The sequence below is a fragment of the Hypanus sabinus genome, chromosome 26 (assembly GCF_030144855.1).
Source record: "Hypanus sabinus isolate sHypSab1 chromosome 26, sHypSab1.hap1, whole genome shotgun sequence".
In the NCBI taxonomy this organism is placed as follows: domain Eukaryota; kingdom Metazoa; phylum Chordata; class Chondrichthyes; order Myliobatiformes; family Dasyatidae; genus Hypanus; species Hypanus sabinus.
Genome location: NC_082731.1, coordinates 44,527,278 through 44,541,164, shown reverse-complemented (window position 1 = coordinate 44,541,164; position 13,887 = coordinate 44,527,278). Strand labels below are relative to the sequence as shown.

At 47.5% G+C, this 13,887-nt stretch overlaps 1 protein-coding gene across 10 annotated transcripts in view; it reads left to right on the top strand.

Moving 5' to 3' along the window:
- gpr4 (G protein-coupled receptor 4) overlaps positions 1-13,887 on the top strand; it is a 133,842-nt gene that overhangs the window by 37,887 nt on the left and 82,068 nt on the right. For 2 of the 10 annotated variants that reach the window (XM_059950966.1, XM_059950970.1), the window contains one exon: positions 12,509-12,619. The exons of 7 other annotated variants lie outside the window; for them this stretch is intronic. The gene's annotated coding sequence lies outside the window, so the exon portion shown is untranslated. Of the gene's footprint in view, positions 1-7,866; positions 7,888-12,508; positions 12,620-13,887 lie in introns of those variants that run through there. One more of the 10 variants, XM_059950974.1, reaches the window with a different exon arrangement.

Genomic DNA, 13,887 nt, shown 5'->3' with positions numbered 1-13,887 from the left:
CATCAGGATAACCCTGCCCTCCACCTTACCACAGACACTCCCCTGACAACTTAAACACACTCTCCTCACTTCCCCGACTCTGAGAGAGGGTCACCAGTGTCCCTTCACAGATTTACAGGTGCTGAGACTCGATAGGCACCCACTGGCAGGGTCTGCTCCGTTTGACAACTGTGCGTTGGAACAGAGAGGGAATTGCGCCGTGTGTGTGGAGGGTTGCGCTGGGGGCAGCCCGCGGAGTGTTGCCCACAACTCTCTCACCGTGCATGTTTGGAACGTGGAGCACTCGGGGTATTGAACCCCGGAGCGATGTCACAGTAACTACACTACTGAGCTTTTTTTTAGTGCTGAGGTTTCGGTTCGCCCACCTTTGGAGTCACCGTGGTTCCTTCAGGTCGTCGTAGCCGGGAATCGAACCCGGGTTGCTGGCACGCTACCGTGGCGGCCGGCCCGAAGCCGTGCGGGTTCACGGATAAAACGGTCGCTGCGGGTGGGCAGCGGGACTGAAGGGAGTTCGCGGGCGTATGCCAGAAGACCCGGAAAACAGTTCACAGGGGAACAGAGTAAGATTGCTCTGAGAGTTAGTATAGGTTCGATGGGCCCAATGTCCTCCGACTGCATTGTCAGTAGGGAAGAAGGCGTTTGACGTGCTGGCATGGATTTTAAAGAAAGTGAGCACAGCACGTTAGAAACTTTGCAGAACTATGTAAATTTCTGTCAGGTAATGTTGGTGGAAAACTAGTGCACTTCTTTATATTGAATAGACTAGATAACAATAATTCATTTTTTATTGGCCTTCCAAAGCCGACTATTGACAAACTTTCAACTCATTCAGAACACGCTGTTGGGACTTTTAACTAAAGCCAGGATGAGGAAATATATCATTCCTGTCCTGGCTACTCTGCACTGGCTTCCTGTGTTTTTTAGAAATTCATTTTAAAAGTTCTCTTACTTGTTCTTAAAGCTCTTAATAGTCTGGGACTGGAATACATCACAGAATCATTTTTGTTTCATAATCCTGCTTGAGCTCTCTTCCACCACTCTCTTAAAATTAAACAATCCCTCAAAAGATAATTGGCAGGTCATCTTTCTGAACTGCGCTCTTAAACTGTGGAATTCAATACCTAAAACTTTAAGGGATGCAGGCTCAGCTGCCACTTTTAAACACCAGCTCAAAACTTGTTTATTTAACCTTGCTTTTAAACTAATATCTCTTTGTCTTTTATTTTCACATTTATTTATATTTTTACTTTTCATTTTATTTTCATGTTTGCACTTTACCCATCGAAAAGCACTTTGAACTCTATCGTCTGTATGAGAAGTGCTCGACAAGTATTTGTTATTGTTATTAATATTATCATCAGTCAGGGTGCCAAGTGTGGTAGTTGTGGTGTCATGTTGCTGTTGTGTAAGACGTTAGTGAGTCCCGCTGAGCACTCTCGGCGTGAAATGTCAATCGTTCGCTTCCCTCCACAGATGCTGCCTGACCTGCCCAGTTCATGCAGTGTTTGTGCGTGTGCTGATCCAGATCTTTGGCATCTGCTGAGTTTCTTGTGTTTGTGTACATGGAGCACTGTGTACCGTCATAGAAAATATATCTTTTAAGTTGGAAAGAGTGCAAAAAAAGACTTACGAGAATGTTGGCAGGACTCGGGGATGGCTTGAGATATTAGGAGAGGTAGAGATGCCTTGTGTGGTGTAATTGGTATCTCAGTAATATTTGAGCAAATTGTAAATATATTGCCTGAGTAAGCACTCTTTCTTGTTGAAGTAGTACAGGTTATTATGTAAAAGTATGTGAATATCATACACCATTACGTCACTACGTCATCACGCCACTAAAAGTAAAAGCAAAATTAAGCGCATGCATCTCCCGGCTCCATGTCCTCTTTCAATAGTTTTTATGTTTTGGAATTACAAAACGTAACAGCTAGAACTTTATTCCTTGCAACATACAGTACTGTGCAAACCTCTTGGGCACATTTCTATAGAATGGGTGCCTTAGACATTTGCACAGTACTGTAGTAATTTTATGTATTGCACCGTATTGCTGCCACACAAAAAGACAAATTTCATGACCTTTGTGAGTGATGATAAACCTGATTCTGATCTGGGTCTCCATTGTGGACTGAGAGTGGGAAGAGGGCAGAGAGAGGTTGGGGAAGGGGAAGGGAGAGGGGAGGGAGTGGGACACACCAGAGAGACGTTCTGTAATGATCAATAAACCAATTGTTGGAATCAAATGACCTTGCCTGGTGTCTCAGGGCTGGGTACCTCTGCACCCGCCCCTGGCACTCCTTCTCTGCCACCTGTCCCACACCCCTCCTGCTGTACCACTGCCACCACTCCCAACATTCGTTGCTCCCGCCAGATTCACAAACTCGCTGTCCGCTCCACGTTGACAAATGAGGTACTGCGCAAAAGTCTTAGGCACCCGAGCTATGGGTGTGCGTCGGAGACTTTTGCACGGGACTGCAGGAGAGACTGAGGTGTATAACGTCACTAGGGGTGCTGGTCATGTGAATGGTCACAGACTTTTCCCCAAAGGGCAGGGGTTTAGGGTGTGAGGACAGCCATCTAAAAGGAGGCTGAAGACCATCTACTTCACCCAGAGGGTGGGGCAGAGGCAGAAGAAGTGGCTGAGACAGGAAAAATAACAGAACTTAGCATACACTTGGACAGGTAAGCGTATAGGTAAGGCCGGAGGGGTACGGGCAAACCAGACAGGCTTAGATGAGCACCTTGGTCACCATGGTCTAGTTGGGCCGAAGGGCCTGGTGTTATTCTGCATTTCCTATGACTCTAACAGATGAAACACTGAGGCAGTAGCCTGCTCCAGGTTCCACGACATTTACTCCACAACGTGCTGAACTGAGGCTGAGGTGTGGGCCTTGTCTGGGTTCCACGATATTTACTGCACTGTCTGCGGAACTGGGCCTCGTCTGGGTTCCACCACATTTACTCCACTGTCTGCGGAACTGGGCCTCGTCTGGGTTCCACCACATTTACTCCACTGTCTGCGGAGCTGAGGCTGAGGCCTGCTCCAGGCTCCGTGTCTGGGGACTCTCATTCTAACTATTATTTGCTTGCTTTGATTGTTTGCATGATTTGTATTTTTTCTCTGTCTCACACACACATTCATGGCCCTTTTTTTAATGGGTCCTTTGGGATTTTTTTGTTCTGTGGCAGCCTGTAAGGAGTCGAACCTCAGGGATGTGTACTGCACACATACTTCAATGAGAATCAGCAATCCCCAAAGCTCCAGACACTCTTCCACACATGGAACTGAGCCAGCCACTCAACATATCGAAACTCAACATCTAGAAATAGGCAATAAAATATTTTTGTACTTCCAACACCGAATAAAGGACTGTTTCTTTTTGGGAGACAGGCAATTGTCTCTTCTCCTGCATTACCAGCCCTTTTGTTCCCCTGCCTTGCGTGGTGCTCCACCCACCCACAGCCGTCCTGTGCTACCCTCCTCACCCCACCTCGTAGCGTCATAGAAACAGACTGTTCTGCCTGTCTAATTCGACCTGGTCTTCTGCCTCTGCCCATCAACCTCTACCCAGACCGTATCCCTCCCATCCATGTGCCTATCCATATTTCTCTTCAGTGTTAAAACTGAACTTTAAATTTGAAAACTAAATTAAATTTATTATCAAAGTCTGTATGCCACCATATGCATTTTCTTGCGGGCATACTCAATACATCCAATGACCATAATGGAATCAATAAAAGTCATCCATTGACACTTTTTCTCTGGTCGTCCATCGGAATCCGCTGACGACGTCCACTCCTTTAACGGTGAGATCTTTGGAGACTGTACAGTAGTGGCATCAGCGCTGGGCTTCGGGGCGAGAGGTCCCGAGCTCGTATCCAGCCGGCACCCTTGCACGCTCTCCATCCGTGCTTAAAAAAAAACTCACCCGGCAGAAGGCAATGGCAGACCACTTGCCTCGTATTGCCAATACGTGGAAGGAAATCGCCCGTTAACTGGAAAATTCTGGATGCGACATAACTTTCCATTCATACTACACTTCTATAGACACTCACACTACTCTCTGATGTGAAGAACTTGCCCCTCACCTCTCCCCTTACATATGTCACCTTTCACCCTGACTGGTTTTCATTCCCTCCAGGGAGGAACCTGCAATTATTCACCATATCTATACCCTTCATAACTTTGTATACCTCTGTCAAATTCTCCTGCACTCCAGGGAATAAATCCCAACGGATTCAACCTTTCCCTATAACTCAGGTCCTCAAGTCCTTGTAAATTTTCTGTGTGCTCTTTCAGGCTCATTGATATCTTTTCTGTAGGTAGGCAAACAGAACTGCACACTGCACTCTAAATTCAACCTCGGCACCATCTTGTACAACCTCACCGTAACTCACACAAAATGCTGGAGGAACCGGTTACCTTCTTACCCCTTCTCTTCTCCTCAACTGGCCATCTCCCTTCAGGTGGCTCTGCTCCACCCAGTCACCCACAGTCCCACTCTCCCCGCCCCTCAGATACCGTCCTCTCCAGCCCCTTACCGTTCCCACCTGTCACCTCCCAGCTTCTCGCTTCACCCGTTCACCCGCCACCAGCCAGCTTGCACTCCTGCCCCTCCCCTCACCTCCTTACTCTGCTCCCTGCCCCCTTCCTTTCCGGTCCCGATGAAGGGTCTCGGCCCGGAATGTCGACCGACCTGCTGAGTTCCTCCAGCATTTTGTGTGTGTTCCTCTCCGTCTTAGGTCTGTGGGAGGAAACCAGGGGAAGCGGAGGAGACCCAGGCAGTTCATGAGACAAACATATGGTACAGAGAATCCTTACAGAATGGCGAGGGAACACCCTGGTCTGTAAGAACATTGTGCGAACAACTGCAATACTCTGGAGCCCCGTAAACTTGTAATAAACCAGTTTCGGTAAAAAAAACAGCGGGGACAGAAGGTGTTGGGATATGGAGTCAACCTTCCACAGCACTGTCCTGTCAAACTCTCCCAGAGCAGGGGACGCAAAGAATTGACTGAAACGCACACCACGCTGGGAGGAACTCGGAGGCATCTACAGAGATCAATAAGCAACCGATGTTTCGGGCCAAGACCCTTCTTGTGGACTGAGAAGGGAGGAGGAAGATTGCAGAGTAAAAAGTTGAGGGGGAGAGGGGAAGGAGGCTAGCTGGGAGGTGATAGGTGAAGCCTGGTGGGTGGAAAAGGCTGGAGAAGAAGGAATCTGATAGGAGCAGGGAGTGGAAAGAGGAGGGGACCTGGAGGAAGTGATAGACAGAGAGAAGGTCCGAATGGGGGGGGGGGGGGGGTAGAATTTGTTTACCAGAAGCAGGAATCGATTTTCATGCCATCAGGTTGGAGGCTACCCAGATAGAATATAAGGTGTTGCTCCTCCAACCTGAGGGAAGGCCTCCTGTTGACACGAGAGTAGGCCGTGTACCGACATGTCGGAATGGGAATGGGAATCGTAACTAAAGTGTTTGGCCACCCAGAGGTGGTGGACGGAGCCGAGGTGCTCGACGAAGCTGTTCCCCCAGCTTGCAACGGGAATCGGAATAAAAGCGTTTGGCCACCGAGCGTTCAGCGACGCTATCCGAAACGATTCAGGAACCGGTCACAATGTTTAACCGAATGCGGCAGTGGAATTGAAAACGGCTTACCTGCACTCACACGAGTCAAGCAGTTATTTGCCAAGCCGACATATTAAAAAAAAAATAAGCAAGTTATTTGCCATGAGCAGAATCTGGACAGCAGTGGAAATGATGTCAGCAGGGGAAGCCTTTTAGGACCGAGATGAGGAGAAACTTCTTCACACAGAGAGTGGTGAATCTGCCACAGGAAACAGTTGAGGTCGGTTCATTGGCTATATTTAAGAGGGAGTTAGATATGGCCCTTGTGGCTAAAGGGATCAGGGGGTATGGAGAGAAAGCAGGTACAGGGTTCTGAGTTGGATGATCAGCCATGATCATACTGAATGACGGTGCAGGCTCGAAGGGCCAAATGGCCTACTCCTGCACCTATTTTCTATGTTTCTATGATCGCTGCAATCAGTGCTATCACCTCCAGCTTCAGGTTGGGGTCAGTCCGGCGTGGTGTTGGTGTCGGCAGTGGCTCTGCGAGTCCGAGAATTGCCCCCTGACGCTGATCACTGCAGACCCAAGCTGCCAGCGCTGCCGGTTCAGCCTCGAGCTGAGGCACAGAGTTTATACCGAATCTGCAGAGTAACTCATTTGACAGGTCTGCGGCTGACACCAGGATTGGGGGTGTGGTAGACTGTGAGGAAGTCTGTCAGAGCTGACCAGCTGGAAAAAATGGGCTGCAAAATGGCCGGAGGAATCTAATGCAGACAAGTGTGAGGTTTTGCACTTCGATAGGACCAACCAGGGTAGGTCTTACACCGTGGACGGGAGGGCACTGAGGAGTGCGGTAGAACAAAGAGATATGGGAATACAGGTCCATAGTGCATTGAAAGTGGTAACACAGGTAGATCGGGTTGTAAAGAAAGCCTTTGGCACATTGGTCTTCATAAATCAAAGTACTGAGTACAGGAGATGGGATGTTAGGTGAGGTTTGTGGTGAGGCCTAACTTGGAGTAATGTGTGCAGCTTTGATCACCTACCTGCAAGAAAGATGGAAACAAGGTTGTAAGAATACGGAGAAAATTTACAAGGATGTTGCCGGGTCTGGAGGACATGAGTTATAAGGAAAGATTGGATAGGTTAGGAAGGTTGAGAGGAGATTTGATAGAGGTACACAACATTGTGAGGGGTATAGACTGGGTAAATGCAAGCAGGCTTTTTCCACTGAGGTTGGGTGGGAATTACAACCAGGGGTCGTGGGTTAAGGGTGAAAGGTGAAAAGTTTAAGGGGAACATGAGGAGAAACTTCTTCATTCAGAAAGTCATGAGAATGTGGAACAAGCTGCCAGCACAAGTGATGCATGCAAGCTGGATTTCAAAGTTTAAGAGAAGTTTGGATAGGTACATGGATGGGAGGGGTATGGAGGGATATGGTCCCAGTGCAGGTCGATGGGAGTCGGCAGTTTAAATGGTTTTGGCATGGACTAGATGGGCCAAAGGGCCTGTTTCTGTGCTGTACTTTTCTTTGACTCTGTGATCGCCATATAGCCCATCCAGGGGATTGTGCAGGGGATTGTTTTAAGATTGTTTCAAGGATTGTTTCAAATCCACATCAGAACATCCACCATCCAACCGCAAGTGTCCCCTTGGGGTGAACAATCGTGTAGCGACTAGCACAATGCTTCGTTGTACAGGCGACCCAGGGCTCTGGTTTCCTCCCACAGTCCAAAGACGTGTCACTTAGTAGGTTAGCTGGTCATTGTAAATTGTCCAGGATTAAATCGGGGGACTGCTGGTTAGCGTGGTCGAAGGCCGGGAAGGCCTACCCCCAGCTTTTTCTCAGTAAATAAATACCCACATGCTAGCATTCGAACATAGAGCACAGTCTTAGACTCTAACCAGTCCTCTAACTGCCCCACATCCCTGTCCCAAAACCCTAACCTAATGCCTAACTCTCCTCTCTGTCCCCAAAATATATCCTGACAAGCCTAAAAGAAAATTCAAACCCGAGCCCGTTTCTGTACAGATTGTCTCACTTGGCACTGCAAGGGTTAAGGTGATTGTCTTTGGAAAAATTCCTGGACCTTTATCTTAGATCCTTTTGTCAATCTATTATATACTCTGCTCCTCCTGACTAGGCTGCACCTCAAAACAATATCCCGAGTTTCCCAGGAGAGCAGTCAAAACGTCATTGCTTTGTGATTTGCAGGAACTGGATCTGAGAGCGGAGGGACGCAGATACAATCAGAGCGTCAGGACAGGATGGACGAGGTTGGCTCACTGCCTCCCTCTCGTCATGGGAACAGAGACACAGGTCGGAGACGCTCTGCCGTGATGGGATTGCACAAGGCGAATCGGAATCAGGGCCGGTGTGCTCTGAAATCCGTTGTCTCGCGGTGGTCGTCATGGAGCGGAGAGCGAGGGGTGTGGCACAGGTGACAGAGACAGAGGGGGGGTGACGCGGGTGCAGACATACCCCCTGCCCTGAGACACCAGTCCAGGTCATTTGATTCCAAACAATTGGTTTATTGCTCATTACAGAATGTCTCTCTGGTGCTTCCTGCTCTCTCCCCTCTCCCAACCATGATTCCCCTCTCCCTGCCCCCTTCCCACTCTCAGTCCACAATAGAGACCCAGATCAGAATCAGGTTTATCATCACTCACATCTGTCATGAAATTTGTTTTTTTTGTGTCAGCAATACAGTACAAAACATAAAATTACTACAGGACTGTGCAAGAGTCTTAGGCACACTAGCTATAGATATGTGTGCTAAGAATTTTGCACAAGACTATATATACATAGCTTATAATCGAATGTCTATAAAGTGCCACTAGGCTGTACGTATGGTGACTGACAGGAAAAAATGAAGTCGTGGTGGGTGGGGGAGGTTGGCAGCAGAATTGCTGTGGTGTGACTGGTGATCGATCATACAAATTCCACACGGTTACCAGTTGGTCAGTATCTGCATCCAAGTCGTGAATTTCTGCACAGAAATAACAGTTCTTCATACGGACCCTGGAGACAGGGGCCAGGCTGGTCTTTGTGCACAAATAGAGGAAGTGTGAGTGAGGAACAAATGTGAGTTCTCAGAGCCCGGTTAATCGGGGATAACAAGGGAAACTGGGAAAGTTCTTACCCCTCTCTGCATCTGTTTCCTCCACCGGTCTGAGGGGACAGCTGTGTAACTTCCCCCCACCTCCCTCCCGGTCATCTTTCAGTTCCATGTGCTTCAACTAAAATACACTCACTCCCCTGGCTTCCTGAACTCACTGATGTCCGATTTTGTTCATTAAAATCTCTGAGTCCAAGATGAACTTGGCAAGAAAGAGCAGGGCATCTGTGACCACATCGGCGCTGAAGAGTCAATGTGTGTGGCCACGGGATTGGAAGGAAGAGAATTCAAATCCCATCGCTGATTTGAACACGACAATCCAGAATGACATGCCAACAGATTGTGGTGCTTTATTCTGGGCAAACTCTCCTTAGCTCCCTGAATTAGACATAAAAGATTCCCCTTCCACTCTTTCAAAGGAGTTAAGGCACAGTGTCCTCATCATTATGTACAGCTTGATCAGTATGACTAACAAATCAAACTACTGCTTGTGCCTGCAAGCTGTTCTGTGAATTTAGTTTTGCATTTTACAATTTAAACTCACTGGAGTTGAGAAGAATGTGGGTGAGATCCAGTTGAAACCAACTGAAAGGTCTACCTAGAGAGATTGGATGTGGAGAGGATGTTTCCTATAGTGGGGGAGTCTAGGACCAGAGGACACAGATAGAGTGGATGTGGAGAGGATGTTTCCTATAGTGGGGGAGTCTAGGACCAGAGGACACAGATAGAGTGGATGTGGAGAGGATATTTCCTATAGTGGGGGAGTCTAGGACCAGAGGACACAGATAGAGTGGATGTGGAGAGGATGTTTCCTATAGTGGGGGAGTCTAGGACCAGAGGACACAGATAGAGTGGATGTGGAGAGGATGTTTCCTATAGTGGGGGAGTCTAGGACCAGAGGACACGGAGAGAGTGGATGTGGAGAGGATGTTTCCTGTAGTGGGGGAGTCTAGGACCAGAGGACACAGATAGAGTGGATGTGGAGAGGATGTTTCCTATAGTGGGGGAGTCTAGGACCAGAGGACACAGATAGAGTGGATGTGGAGAGGATGTTTCCTATAGTGGGGGAGTCTAGGACCAGAGGACACAGAGAGAGTGGATGTGGAGAGGATGTTTCCTGTAGTGGGGGAGTATAGGACCAGAGGACACAGATAGAGTGGATGTGGAGAGGATGTTTCCTATAGTGGGGGAGTCTAGGACCAGAGGACACAGATAGAGTGGATGTGGAGAGGATGTTTCCTATAGTGGGGGAGTCTGAGACCAGAGGACACAGATAGAGTGGATGTGGAGAGGATGTTTCCTATAGTGGGGGAATCTAGGACCAGAGGACACAGATAGAGTGGATGTGGAGAGGATGTTTCCTATAGTGGGGGAATCTAGGACCAGAGGACACAGAGAGAGTGGATGTGGAGAGGATGTTTCCTATAGTGGGGGAGTCTAGGACCAGAGGACACAGATAGAGTGGATGTGGAGAGGATGTTTCCTATAGTGGAGGAGTCTACGACCAGAGGACACAGAGAGAGTGGATGTGGAGAGGATGTGGGGGTGTCCAGAACCAGAGGGAACTGCCTCCGAGTAGAAGGACGTCCATTTAGAACAGAGATTAGGAGGAATTTCTTTAGCCAGAGGGTGATGAATCTGTGGAATTCATCACCAGGACTGCTGTGGGGGCCAAGTCATTGGGTATGTTTAAAGCACAGGTTGAGGTTCTTGAATAGTCAGGGTGTGAAAATTTACAGGGAGAATGCAGGAGAGTGGGGTTGAGAGGGATAATAAATCATCCAAGATTAAATGATGGAGCAGACATGAGCAGCCTTATTCTGCTCCTTCAATTTAGGGTCTAATCTGACAATTTAATAAAATTTAGCAAAATTTGCAAAATACACAAATTGGTTACCTTCAGAAAGTAATTCTTAGGTCGGAAGCACTTTGCAACAGGGAATATTCCCAGGAAGCACATATCTTACTTTGCATACAACACAAAACAATGAAGCTCAGTACAGGCCCTTCGGCCCACAATGTTGTGCTGACTTTTTTACACAACCTAACCCTTCCCTCCTGCTCAGCTCTCCGTCCATGTGCCTCTTAGATGTCCCTAATGTTTACCCCACTGCCCCGAGAGGCCGTTCCACACACTTACCAGTCTCTGGGTTAAAAAACACTTTCTTTTCTTCCTTTAATCTCCACACACGACACAAACCTGTTCTATGGTTCAATAAAACCAAGGCTAATATTGTTTTCATAAAGTCAAGACGGACTCAAGGAGCCAAATTCCTCCCTTAACCTCACGCACAGTATGCTGGAGGGACTCAGTCAGGTCAAGTCACTTTTATTGTCATTTTGACCATAAACTGCTGGTACAGTACACAGTAAAAACGAAACAACGTTCCTCCAGGACCCTGGTGCTACATGAAACAACACAAAACTACACTAGACTATGTGAGACAGCACAAGGCTACACTAGACTTCATAAAACAACATTAAAAACTGCACTAGACTGCAGACCTGCACAGGACTACATAAAGTGCATAAAACAGTGCAGGGCAGTACAATAATTAATAAACAAGACAATAGGCACAGTAGAGGACAAATTACAATATAATAATAAATTATGTAGATGTCAGTCTAGACTCTGGGTATCGAGGAGTCTGATGTCTTGGGGGAAGAAACATAGTCCGGTCATAAGAGCCCGAATGCTTCGGAGCCTTTTGCCAGATGGCAGGAGGGAAAAGACCTGCCGGCAGGTCAGGCGGCATCTATGGAGAGGAATAGACAGTCGATGTTTCAGGCTGAGACCCTTCTTCAGGACTGGAGAGGAAGGGGGAAGACACCAGAATAAAAAGTGGGGGAGAGGGGAAGGTGGAGAGCAGGAAGGCGATGGGTGGAGCCAGGTGGGTGGGAAAGGTAAAGGGCTGGTGAGGAAGGAATCAGACAGGAGAGGAGAGTGGACCATAGGAGAAGGGGAAGGAGGAGGAGACTCAGGAGGAGGTGGCAGGCAGGTGAGAAGAGGTAAGAGGCCAGAGAGGGGGATGGATGAAGAGGGGAGGGGGAGGGAACGAGGAGAACGAAGGAGCAGAGGTGCTCAGCAGAGTGATCTTCCTTCCTTGGTATAACTGACAATTATTTTATTATTACCACTGATACTGAGGTATAGGCAAAAGCCTTTGTTGTGTACCATACGGACAATTCATTCTCTGCATTTGTACATCAAGGTGTGTGGAATACGTAACTGAAAACAGGTGCAGAGAAAGAGTCAGAATTGGGATTAATGTCACTGGCATGTGACGTGAAATTTGTTGTCTGTGCGACAGCAGTACAATGCAATACATATTAACAAAAAATATCCATTACTGTAAGAAGTATATATACTTAAAAAGTTAAATTAAATAAGTAGTGCAAAAAGAGAAAGAAGTAGTGAGGTAGTGTTCATGGGTTCAACGTCCATTCAGAAATCGGATGGCAGAGGGGAAGAAGCTGTTCCTGAATCATTGAGTGTGTGTCTTCAGGCTCCTGTCCCTCCTTCCTGATGGTGGCAATGAGAAGAGGCAAATCCTGGGTGGTGGGGGACCTTAATGATGGATGCCACCTTTTTGAGGCATCGCTCCTTGAAGATGTCCTGGATACAGGGAGGCTGGTGATAGAGCTGACTGAGTTTACAACTCTCTGCAGCTTATAGCCCCCACCCCTGTACCAGACGGTGATTACAGCCAGTTAGAAGGCTCTCCAGGGTACATCTGTCGAAATTTGCGTGTGTTTTTGGTGACGTACCAAACCTCCTCAAACTTATAATCAATTATAGCCGCTGTCGTGTCTTCTTTGTAGCTGCATCAATGTGTTGGGCACTGGATAGTCTTCAGAGATCATGACACCCAGGAACTTAAAGTTGCTCACTCTCTCCACCTCTGATCCCTCGATGAGGACTGGTGCGTGCAGGTAAACAAATAAAGTTCAAGGGTCATGGCAAGGTAGACTGGGAGATCAAGAATTCATCTTTACATTACAACAGGTCCATTCATAGTCTTATGGATGCTGTCCTTGAGCCTGGTGGGATGTGCTCTCAAGCTTTTGAACCTTCAGAAGGGAGACGAAAACACTATTGTGGTGAGAGGAGTCATTGATTGTGATAGCCCACTTTCCTGAGGCTGTGAGAGGTGCAGACGGAGTCGATGGAGGGGGTTTCATGATTTGCTGAGTTGCTTTCGTATCACTACACTCTCAGACAGAGCAGTTACCATGCAAAGCTGTGAGGTGTCTGGGTAGGATCCTGGACCCAATGTAACCAATCTGCACATCACTCCTGGCCTCTTCACCCTTGCCGTTCAGATCTGATGAAGGGTCTCGGCCCAAATAATTTATTCATTTCCACGGATGCTGCCTGACCTGCTGAGCTCCTCCAGTGATTTGTGTACGAAACTTCCATTTCCCACTCTGTCTCATTATGTCTTGTGTTGTTCAATGACCAACATGGATCCTAGTATCGATAGTTTTTAAACGGGGAAGAGGAAGTTAATATTGTCCAAGGAAGACTAAGGAATTGATTGTGGACTTCATGAAGGGGAAGTCAAGGGAACCAAGGGAAAGGGTGAGCAGTATCATGTTCGTGTGTGTCAAAATCTCTAAAGATCTACCCTGGGCCAATATGTTGATGCAATTACGAAGAAGGCATGCCACTGGCTGCATTTCATTGGGAGTTTGAGGAGATTTGGTATGTCAACAAAGACTCTGGCAGATTTCTACAGCTGGACCTTGGAGAGAGCATTCTAACTGGTATGGAGGGGCCAACACACAGAACCAGCAAAAAAAGCTGCAGAGGTTTGCAGACTCAATCAACCTCCATCATGGGCACTAGCCTCCCTGGCATCAATCACATCTTCAACAGCCAATGCCTAAAAAAGATTGCGTCTATCGCTAAGGACCCCCACCACCAGGACATGCCTCTTCTTGCTGCTACCATCAGGGAGGAGGTGCTGGAGCCTGAAGACACACACTCAATGTTTTAGGAACAACTTCTTCCCATCCATGATTTCTGAATGGACAATGAACCCACCCAGGAACACAACCTCACTGTTATTGCTCTCTCTTCTCACTGCTTACCTAATTTATTATAATTTATAGTATTTTTACGTACTGCTGCCTCTAACAACTAATTTCACATCAGATGTCAGCGGTATTCAACCGGATTCTGATTCTTTTGAACAACG